Source organism: Poecilia formosa, unplaced genomic scaffold (assembly GCF_000485575.1).
Source record: "Poecilia formosa unplaced genomic scaffold, Poecilia_formosa-5.1.2 Scaffold85, whole genome shotgun sequence".
Classification (NCBI taxonomy): domain Eukaryota; kingdom Metazoa; phylum Chordata; class Actinopteri; order Cyprinodontiformes; family Poeciliidae; genus Poecilia; species Poecilia formosa.
The window spans coordinates 151,580-164,065 of NW_006800024.1; positions in this window are offsets into that span (position 1 = coordinate 151,580).

Genomic DNA, 12,486 nt, shown 5'->3' on the forward strand with positions numbered 1-12,486 from the left:
TTTGTGATTTTGCAGTTTTTCTAAATGGTACTGAATCTTTTCAGATACGAAAAGGAGATGCATCAAATTGCCCCTTCAAGTCACCAACCATTCTCTTCAAATGAAGCAGATAAGCCACGTACTTCATTTAACCCTCTAGACACTCATCTGGTGGCAGTTCTCAAGGCCATCAGAGAAGCCCATCAGGATCCAAGAAATAAATTAAATGAGTAATTAAATAAAAACAACAGCAAACAAACATTATGTCATAAATTATTCAAAATAAGATGATCAGAAAAAGCATTTCTTTATTAAAAAGGATAAAATGAACTTGATTCAGAGTTTTCCATCTGACATCCACTCCTGCTGATTTAGTGATGAGCCAATCATATATTCTGTAGTCTGTAACTAGGCAGATTTTCTCCTCTCAGCAGATATCCTGTCATGGAGCAAAAGGGCCACAACAGCTCAATAAATTATTATTGCTTACAGTTATTAAATAAATGTTTGACAATTTAAATTAAAATAAAATACATCATTAAGTGATTAAAAGTGTAGTATAGTCATTAAAATCTAAAAACATTCTTATCACTCTTCTTCACGGAGATGCCACTCGTCGTAAAGGTTCTACTAGGACACTGAAAACATCATCAAAGATACCAAATGGGTGCTGTTTTTTTTTTTTAACCTTTTTCTTTTTCCAAAGATATGCGTTGTTAAAAGGTTTGCATAATATTTGCAGTTTCTCAGTTTTTCAGTAGCTGGAAATGATGAATTGGATTTACAGACTTGAGTAAAGTTCATCTCAGAAAGTTCTAGACTGACAAGACGACGTGGAACTGGAAACGTTTTCAGACTTTGAGGTGGATCATTTGAAGCTAGACATGTTCTTTTTATATTCCAACTCACATCATCACTGGAACATTCACCAACTTTCACCGTACATTCTCCTGAAATCGTGCAGCCTCACTGATTCTAGAAAATCACTACGTTTGACTCAGTCTACTACGCAGTGATAACTCAATGTGCCTGTGTGTCATTTCAGGTATCAACCTCCACAGTTGGACCAGAGAAAGTCCGACTGTGGAGGCCTCAGCTTTGCTGCCAAGTAAGAATCAGATGTGTGCTGTGCTGTGCTCTTTCCCTTGTACCATCCTGTAAAAAAACAAATCAGAAAACATTGTGGAACTGTGATCCAGTTCCCATCATTTGTGTTTAGTAGCTTTTTAGTAGATTTGGCTTGTCTGTGAATACTGAATCTTCAGCAATGATAAGTTGAGACAGAATGCCTGATTTGATGAATATTTAAAAAAAGCTTTACTATTGTAATAATTTCAAATGATGCCACAGCATATTAGGATTAAAGTTAAAGTCCTTGGTTTGTGTTAGGCTGTTTTTGTAGTTAGTTTTTTTATTTTTATTTTTTATTTCTGTGTATAGTTTCTATTTTAAATGATCAATCTGTCAACCTGAGACATAAATGAGCTCTTATGGCTAAATCTGGCATATTTCACATCAATAATGCGCAGCACTCAAAGTTCACTGCAATGAGCACTGAGCCACTGCTGGCTCAACCTGTGTCTAACAAGACTTTGTATTTTCCTCACTAATCATAATTACTGCCACAGTCTTCCCCTCCAGCCCACCTCTTTCTACGCCCTCACACATCAATGCCAACCTCCTTTCATCTGCCGACGTGCCGCCCCATATCCACGATGTATTTACAAGGTCTGAAATGAACAGAGCAATTATTATCAGTCATGCTAATTCCACAGATAATGATCAAAAGCCGAGTCCTGTTCTCCTTTCTTCTTCCCCTCTGCTTCTTTGCTCGCTCTGGGGAGCTAACACCGGTGACAAACCTCTCCTCTTATTATTTCATGGCCTGTTTAAAGATTTAGTGAGGCCCACAAACCACTACTTTTAATGACCAATTAACAGGAGCAAAGCTCTCTCCGGAGCACTGCGGCCTCGTTCAGGATTTGCTAGAGTAAACAGTGGTGCGGCACTGGTAGTGCTACTGGTAGATGGGGCTGTGTGTCTCGTTACCAGCTCCCAGCTCAAACTTGCACATGTAGAAACAACCATGCATGCACACACTCTGCCAACACACTCACACATACATGCACACAGGCAAGCCCTCTGCTCCACTGCTTATTAAAACCTGGAGGAGCAGAAATGCTTACCAAAACCTTGAGAGAGAGTCAGGAAGAGTCAGAGTGAAGAGTCCCACTCCCATTGGGTGTGTGTTTTTCGGGGCTTTTTTTTAAGGGGGGCAAAGGGGGTAAAGTCTAAAATGATACAGCACCCACAACTTCAGTCTGGCTAAATCTAAACCAAGAGCCAACGAAAGTGTGTTGAAGAGAGAGTAAATGAGTAGAGCCTGGATCATTAGCATTGCTCAATAATGTAGCTGGGGGGCAGGACAGCAGCACTCAAGGCCACGGGTTTTCTAAGCAGCTAATTTGGACCTGACTTGTTTATGGCTGCAGCAAGCAGGCCTCTCCAGATGACTGTCAGGCTGAGGGTTGCTCCCCACACTAAACAAACACAAATGAATACACACTAGTTGATATCTGCAACATGCATGACTGATCAAGCATGCACCAAAAATACATCCATAGATCCACTGTAACTTCCCAGTAGTTGAGGTTGATTTTTAAAAACCCTCGGTCAAGACAGGAGGGTTGATTTTGGTAAGAAAAGTTTTTTTTTTTCTTTTAAAGTCTTTTGATCTATGAACTCAAAAAGTAAAAAAATGTTTTAGAAAACATCTGAGATAAAAATGTTTTACAAATAGGATTTATTTACTTACTTCTACTTTAATTACTACTTTGCTTAATGTTTTGTTTTTACCACTTTTAGCACATTTCCTTGGATCCAAGCTATTTCTTTCAGTTAATAAATCTTTATTTACAAAACACTTTTCAGGCAACCGAAAGTGGTTCACGTCAGGCAAATTAAAGGGGCAAAAAACAGATTAAAAGGATAGAAAATGCAAAAATTAAAAGTTTCAAAGACTGATGATCGAGGCATAATTGGAAATTAGATGTAATTATTAAAGAGGTAAAATCCTGATAATACTGATAAAACTAACCATATAAAGGAGGGAAAATTGTAACTAACTGATGAGGTACAGATTTATAGATTAAAAATCCAAAATTATATGATCATCATCAAATATAAATAATCAAAATACCAGTAGAAACATGCAAAGGATAGTCAACAAGCCTAAGGTGGACTCTTTTTAAATGCTTTTCAAGTCCAAAGCTTCTGCTGGTATAATTAATTTTTGATTATATTTCTAATGTGAGAACAAACACTTAAACTAATTGCAAACATAATGTCAGGGCTTTTAATTGGATCTGAAGGATTCATTTCCCCATGTGCAGTTTTACTGTAAGACCAGTGAGCTATATTCACTTTCAGATTTCATCCTCTACTCTTTGCCTTGTTGACTGACCTGACAATGCTCCACACCTCTTTGCCGTCACCCCATCACAAATCAGTGTTGCTGTGTGTGCATATGTAGACTTGTGTTTGCATTTTCTTCACAGTTTCTCCATCAGTACATTGCACTGCACACAACAAACACCCAGCCTGGCTTGGCTGTGTTTATTTAGATCAGACAACCTGGTTAATAAGACAGTGTCTTGATTGTATTTGTTTTTCATTTGTCTCTCATCATTTGCATTAAGGACGCTCTGCTGTAATTAAGCCAATAAGTGAAACTGAAACATCAGAACGATGGGGCGAGCTTCAATAAGCAGCATTACGAGATGAGAACAAGAGGAGGAGGAAGACAAGAGCTTGGCAGAACAATGGAGAGAAAACGGAAATCTCCCCCCTCTTCTTTTCCATTCCCCCATTCAGGTTCATCCTATTGTGGCAGGAAGACAAAACTAGAATAGACAAAAAGAAAAGATGAAAACAGTAATCCAGGGTCGGATGGATTCCAGGGTTTTTACCGTAATACATGGAAAACATGATGTCATAATGAAGCAGCCGTAATGGTTTAGACCTCGGGAGAAAGTGCAAGATGACACAGAAAGATAAGACGAAGATTATGGCAAGACATATTTATTAATGGATGGATGGATGAATGAAATTTATAGATGGGGGGGCAAAATTTTGCCTTCAAGGGTCAGTCTTCCGTTTCTTTTACATGTTTATCCAGTTCATCTGAACTGAAACAAATGAGTGGCTCATTAATGGTTTGTCACCACTGAGTGATTCTGCATGGGCCGGTGCGGTTTGGTATGCTATTTGATACTCCAAATAGAGCATTACCACCAGAAATCAGACTTTCACTGGCCAAGTAGGATTAAACCCAAATGCCTCACCTGGTGTCACAGTAATTTGGCGACAGATGTGACGCACTCGTATGCTCATCAATAGATGGACTGCTTTGTATGATTCCAGTAGCTCCGTCCTAACCGTACCATTGATCTGTGGACCTACAACTAAAGGCGGCCCAGGAATGGTGCGGTACATGTCAGTTGTATGTGTCACTTTTACAAAGGAAACAGACAAAATACAGCACCGATCCACTCAGTACCTCTCAGTGGAAATGTGGTATAACAAGCTCCTTAAAAAACTTTATATCACGCTGAGGAGCTAATTGCTTCAGCCGTGTTCAAGCAGAGAGACATTTTAAACATGAAGGACGTCAGCCCACAGTGTAAAGAAAAAATCTGATTGCTCTAAATTTGTAAGATTTTTAACTTGATCATCGAATGCAGTAAGTGCTCCTTAAAAAAGTAAAAGAAATTGGCTCTTTGGCACAGAATCATGACCTTCAAATCGGACACCAACCTAAATGTTACAAGTTGATTGTCAAAGTTGCACTTGCAGACAGATATTAAGCATGTAAATAAATTTAAGGCTGACAAATAGTAATTATTTTTGACTGTTTTGAAGTTTAGATTTAAAGTTTTGCTCTTGGAACCCAAGGAGAAGCAGGATTAAAACCCATTCTCTGATTCCTATGTTTCGTCCACCTTACTTCCCCTTCTCTCCCAAGTCTTGGACCCCGGCAACAAATCAATGGCCAGGGATAAACACAAATCCCCCGTAGAGGTGACTTATAGAAAACAATTTGAACCCGTGCACCCCTCTTAGGCAGCCCTGCCCAGGCCTTTTACTGTATGGTTCTAACCTCAAGCCTCTTCTGTCTAGCAGTCAATTGAAATTAGATTCCCAGGTAGACGGGAGAGCGCTGGAGGGAATCGGGTGGAGTGTCAGGAGTGCAGTTGCTACGCTGGAGGAATACATAGTTGTGTAAACACTCTTGGCAAATGCTAGCAAATGCTATGGCTTTGAATGAAGACAGAAGTGTTTTGCTAGAAATGAGATCTCTGCTTAGTGTTGTGTGTAGTACAAATTAGGATATTGATTCAATGGCAAATATTTTTATTGAAATGTGAAAAGCAATAAACATTTACTGTAAAGACCAATAGTTTTCAAGCAATGTTTACTTATGTTTTTGAAACTTATATTTTTTTGGGTGGTCTTGATAAATATTTACCCAAGTTTTATCAGGATATTTCAATGTTTTCTTTGGACATTAGCTCATTTTCTGTTAAGGTTTTGTGCCCGATGACAGCGCACACTGTTTTAAAGACGATAGTGGAGAAGTGGAGAAAACAAATTATGTAGTTACTTCAAGTCTAAAAACTCTTTGCAGCAGAGTCGCAGTATCTGAAAGCCAGGCCAGTGAAAATAAAGGATAAGATTGATATTAACTAACAAAAACTAACACAAGTATTACTCTGAAAAAAAGCCACATTAAAATTTGAAATTTTTCAGGTATTAGACTGAAAAAACAAATAAGCAGTCTAATGAAAAACTGTGACAATCCTTTGGGAAGCGAGAAACAATATTTCATAAGACCAACTGAAGACATTACGAAGAAGCCTGGCTCACTATAAGAAAAACACAAAGGAATGGGGGCTAATTCAAGACTTTTTTGCAGGTTTGTAAACTGCATATGCCAATGCATTTTTCTAATGCACTGAGGTCTAGATGACATGTAGACATTTGTTGTCACTTTAAAATTGCATGTTGTTTATATAAATGGGATGAAGTAAAGAATGTTAAAGGCGGAAATAAATATGAAGGCGTACATTGGAGAACTGTGCAAGAGGAAGAGTGTAGAATCCATGGAGGAGGTGAAGGGGGGTTTGTGAGATCAGCGTCTTGTGTGGGTCCTCAGAGGACTCCATCCCCTATTTGCAGGTCTAGTGAAGAGGGGGTTGCTTTTGCATCACCTTTTTCCATATTCTGCACACCCTCCCACACCTCCTCTCTTTCTTTCTCTCTTTCAAAGTCACTGTCTCTCACTCTCTCTGGTCATGCTAATTGCTCTCAAGGTCAGCACATCGGCTGCGCTCCCCTGAACGCCGACCACCCCCGCCCCCCATCAGACTCCCTTTCCTAGCCCTCAAGCCCTGGCTTTGAATGGCATGTTTTGATCAGGCCTAATTTGATTGGTCGACGCCGTCTGGGGTGGATAGGGACAGCACTTTACAGCCCACTGATTTTGATGTGTGTGCATGTGTGCATGCGTGTCCGTGTCAGGGTGATGCATGTCAGGTTATGAAGTGTCTGTGGATGAGTGCATGAGAGTGTTACACGTCAGTAGGGAAGTGTTTTTTGAGGGGTGTCAGAGTGTGTAAAGGGGTGTGTGTGTAAAGGGTGGTTTATGTCATGGGGCGAGGGTGATTTTTGTGTATTTGAGTGTCAAAGAGAGTTTGATGTGTTTTGATACAGCATATGGCAAATATATTGGAAATTGTGGCCTGATGTGTTGAATTGTTGCTACTCAGAGGGCAGCCGTCTTGTCAATATTGTTCACAGCTCAGACAAATCCAAGTGTTATACAAGAATTAAAACAGGAACTGTTTGAACTTTATGAATTTCAAATAACATTTGATTTAATTATATATTTTCAAGTAAATACAGTAAAATTCTCCAGGTTATGAGAAGTAGACATTGACAACAGCACATTGGATTTAATTTCTTTACAAGAGAAATCATAACTCACAGTTTTCTTGCACCCTAAAATGTGAAAGATCACATGTTTCAAAATAATTAACAACTGCGAAAAATGAAATATTAGGGAGAAAGAAAAGCTGTAGTTTCATATCATGTGTTGATGGTGAAATATTTTAAGAATAAATTAGCCTTAAGTAGCTTAATGTTGTGATCAAACATTACTTATTAATATAAGGACTAGACATTGGTAGGAGAGCAGTCAATGTCACAGGAATCTGCAATGAAACAGAATTTCAATAAAGTTTCAAATCAAAGACAAAAATATTACAGAGTTGACATTTCACATCATCTTTAGCATCTTTTACCACCACAGTTAGTGCAGTTGGCATTACAGGTGATAGCAGGCCCAGTTCAAGCCATTTTTTATTCAGCTTTTTAAAACATTCTCATTACCATTTTTATATGCAAAAAATATACGATTAGATTTGTTTATCAAACTAATTTTTTCATTACAAATTTTGCACCCAGTACATTGATAGCCAGATGCTCACCGTCTTTAGATGTTAACTAATTTCCACACCTTTTCGTATATAAAAAGATAAATCTGGTTCCTGGTTCCAACATTGGCAACATGTCTTTGTAAGGAAGACATGTAAGGAATGGCTTCCTTACTGGAATTACTAGAATCTTCTTATATTGTTGTCTTTTCCTGCGACTTTCCTGCGATAGGTCGCTAAAGTGACTATAACAGCTTCCACACCGAATGCTGGAGTTGTGACTTCTTTGCTGACTGGGACAAGAGCAGATTTTTAGCTTTTCACTTGTTGATCTTGTCTCAGAGTAGGTCAACCATGAATTCAGCGAAATGTAATCACCAGTCAATTTCTTTTTTCTTCAGAGCATCTAAAATAAACTGTAAATCTTTAGTTGTAGTAGAAACTGCAACTAAAAATCTTGATGGCAACTACAACAAGACAAAAAACACAGGAAAGATTTCACGTACAAGTTACTTTCACAGCACTGTTTCTGCTTTTCCAGCAAATTATTGTAATGCATTTAGCTTTTTTTTTTTTCACTTTTTATTACAGTCATCCAAATGTCGCTGGGTGGGTAAAACTTAAGTGTTTCTTTCTCTGGAGCTCAGAAATGGCACCATCTTTTGCCTAAGCTGCAGTTATATCCCAGCTGAGCGTGAGTGCACAAGGTACAGTAGGAAGTCCTCGCCATTCAAACGGTCTGTATGTGTCTGCTGTCTGACAGCAGCGCTGATCCGGCCCCTATGAGTGAGATTGATAGGGCCTGTGATCAGGGACGCCGCGCTCCCTCCATCGCCGGCGAGATGGATCACATCACACTGCCGTCTCCTCCGCTTCCAGGATAAATGAACTGAGGGGGAATCTATCACTCCTCGCAAAGGAAAAGAGAGAAGGTGGGAGGGACGGAATACCGTACAGAGATACTGATGAGGACGCAGAAGAAGAAAAGAGCAAGGGGGGGGGGAGTTGAGAAAAAAAAAGAAGCTAGAAAGTAAGAAAGACAACCTTAAAATGAGTCAGAAGGGACGAAGTGCGGAAGAATAACTGATTCAGACAGAGGCAGAAAGAGGTGAGAGCGAATAGGTGGTCTGATGGAGACAGCTGTGGCGGCCTGCTGCTAGGTCAGCCCCCTCCGTTGCCCCCCAGTCCTCCTCACAGGTTAGGTGTTAGGGTGTGGGCTTTTTTTGTGTTCGGCTGTCAGCCAGCTATTTGTCACAGTGAGCGATCTGATGCTCTGCTGAATCAATCACGCAGAAGCGCTGCGGGTTGTGTGTACTGTACACTGTGTGTGAACATGAAACTGTGCTTGTGCGTTAAAATACATGATTATATGTGCATGTGGGTGCAAAGCCAGGAAAGGAACCCCTCTCAACAGGAGGCCAAACTGAACTTGCTTCTTATTATTCTTACACTGGAATAATAACTGTTTTTAGGTAGGACAGGTTTCCTTGCTTCAGACTCATTCTTTTTTTTAATCATCCTTTCCGGTGGTGACAATCATTACTCAGTCCCGTGACTCTCTCCTCTTGCTCATTTGGCCTGGCATAAATTAGACTTTGTCATGGCTGATTGGGAATAGGCACCTTATTGCATTAGGCCATGGCTTATTAAGCAAATGCTCTTAAGACAAGCCTCGCTTAAGTGGGTGACAGCGTCTCAATTAGGTTGTCTGTGAAATATAGCCAAGCTAATTGCCCCAAAAAACAAGATACAGGATGTGCACAACCAGGATTTATGAAACATCTGCAGTTATTTGGACTCTCACTTTGGCATTGTCTCCAAGTGCACTTAAAGAAAACAACTTTTCAACACTCATGAGATCCCACTCCTCTTCCATCCACTTGAAATGTTGGCTTCAGAAATCTTTCCCTGGTGATCGTAATTGACTGACTGGCAAGTCCTTAACTTCCTCCGCCTTCCAGTAATCCCAACGTGTCTCTCAAGTGGCTTTAAGCTGTCTTTATGAGTGCCTTCTTGCATGCTTTATGATTGCCTGATGTGAAAATGGCAGTGGTGGTATGAGAGGGTAATTTGTCGCAACACAACAAAGAAAATGTTATAACAATTAATCACATTGTGAACACAGAAGAAACATTGTAATTATGTTCATTAAATGGCGAGCATGAGAGCAATTATCTAGCATCAGCTTGAGTTGTCACAGGCATGTCAAGCTAAGATGTTGTAATAACTCAGCACTTAAAAAGGGTTATCCCCGCTCATTTAATGTGGTCTGATGGGTAAGAAGTAGTATGTATATATCCAGCAGGTTGGCTGCAGTATTGTCTTATTTTTTACTTTTAAATACGGAATCCTTTTAAGCATTTCTTTTTAGAATGAACACATCCTTATAATATATATAAAAAAATATTTAAGAAGCTCAAAGAGGAAAAATCTAATAATTGCTCCAAATATTGGTAACATAAAGACATTCAGTTTATTTCTAGAAGGGCATCCACAGATAAGGTGGAGGAGTTTCATTTGTTAAACAAAACAAAACAAACAAACAAAAAAAAACAATTAAAAGCCACTGCTTAGAAATAGTTAAAATCTATTAATGTATAGCCCAGTAATTTTCTGAGTTTTTTGAAGTCTAACGTATAGTACAAGTTACGAAGTACGTTAACTCTAAAATCATATTGCAATATCAAGAAGAGAAAGCAGAGTCATAAAATATTGCATTCCCTTACTCAATAAGTTGTATTTATTAAAAAAAAGGGGACACTTAACTACACTTTCAAACTCTTACCAGTTCCTTTTAAACGTACATCTTCTCTCCAATTTACGATGTCACGAACCTGCAAGGCCAAATAATTATTTGAGCCAACTGCTGACACTTAAATCCTCGCCTACAAATCTTAGTATTGTAGAGACAAAACCTGGAAATACCATTGGTCTAATTAAGCTGATTGACTTGGTCTGACCTGAGAAAGACAGACAGTCTGCCAATCAAACACAGATGTTTTTGCTATAACAAACTTTAGCCATTCATTTTCTTTCTCACTTGAAGCAGCGGGGGAAAAAATCAACCTGACAGTGGACCGTGTGATTGAACAGAACTGTGCAGGCTGTAGCTGTCAATCAGTAAGTGAAGGGCTGACTATTTCTGACCAGTCTTAGGAGACTGCACATTCCCAAAGCCTCTCAGGTGTGAAAATTATAGATACTTAGGATAAACATGCAGTGCATAATTAAACAGATGAGCAGAAGACGCGTCTTTTTGAGAACACGGAGTATTAGCTTCCCTGAAGACATTAGGAAAAATTAATAAAGAATATGCAGTTTTCTTGAACAGGAGAAAGATTAGCAGTGTGGGCTTTTTATAAGCAAAGCTCTCCCGCAAATAGACAATAACCACACAGGTCTTATTTTAGTCACTGTCTTTTGTGGCTGCCAACCTTCCCAAACTCCCTCTTTTCCTTTATTTTCTTGTGTTTTTCCTTGGGCCCAGTTCTCTTATAGTCTTTTTTTTTTCTTTTTTCTCTCTTCTCTCTCAATTGCAAGCCTATTTAGAGCATGTTTGTTTTCACGCTTTCTCCTCTCGTTCTCAATCTCTCCCTCCCTCTTATTTCCCTTTCCCTCCACCGTCTCCCCCACCGAATGTGTGAGTGCGCCATGCAACCATCGATGGATGCGAGGCGTGTATAACCTCAGGTAGGCTCAGTGATGCATCCTGACTAGCCAGTGTGTCTGTGGGAGGCTCTGGCTCATCTCTGCCTGCATCCCTGTAGCCTTAATCTGTGACAGACCATTTCATAATCACAGCCAAGGGGGCTTTTCTCTCTCTCTTTCTCTCTCTTTCTCTCTCTTTCCATCTCTCGCTCCTCCTCCTCTTCTTCTTCGTTTTTCCGTGCCTCTCTTTCCCTCTCTTTCAGTTTCTCTCTCTCTCTCTTCCTTGTTTTATTTTTTTTCCTCTCCCAAAGTGCAATAATTCACAGGCATGCACCCTCCCACAGGCGGATTAGCAGGCGGCGTGCTCATCCTACATAATCGCAGCACAATGAGCCCATACGTGCTGCCGCCGCAGCCACCCCATAGGGCACAATGCATCTGCGCCCCCTGCTTCCACCACTCTACACACGCACACACACGCACGCACACACACACGCACACACCAAACAACTTGGGACAAAACGGACCCCATCTTGTGCCCACCACCTGCAGAAAAAGGCAGACCAGCATGGCCTAATGATATCAGCCAGACTCATTGGATACATGAGATATACAAAATAGTTTCTTGTCTTTTTAATGTTAGAAACTTATTTATTTTGCTAGTTGTAGTATTTATACTTTTTTTTTATTTTGGTAATTTAAATTTTAGTAGCTAATAGGTTTTGTGCATTAAAGTGGGATGTATACCAAGCATAATTAGTTGAATGTATTACATTTTCAGGCCAAAGATTTTGTAGACAATTTCAAAACCTTTTTTTTTGGGGGGGACCAAAAAAAAAAAAATGCCAAACAAATCTCCGGTGTGATTTTTTTACCGGTTCTTCAAAAGTTGAAGGTTCTTTTGACATGTTCTGAGCATACAGACCTTCAGTTCTGTCCACAAGTTTTCTACTGGATTCAAGTTAAGTTATTAACTGGGAATTTTAAGTGGCTTGGTTTTCTTTCACTGACACCAATTTGTAGATCACTGAAATTGGGTTTGGGATCATTGCTTCATTCATCCTTCCTTACAATTATATAAAATCTTCCTGTACTATAAAATACCAGCACACCATAATGTTAATGCTTCTAAACCTTTGGGGCAATGTGCAATTGCCTTTTCTTTTCCAAACATGATGAGTGCAATAATTTCAAAGACCTAAATGTTGGTCTCATCTGAGATTATACTCTCCCAGCACTTCATTTAAACAAGCTTAACTAGGCTGTCTCATCAGCAATGCGCTTCCATATACTGAGGACAATTAGTTATTAGTACAGTATTTGTCTTTATAAGAGAACTGAAGACTCAATAATTTCAGGTATTTCT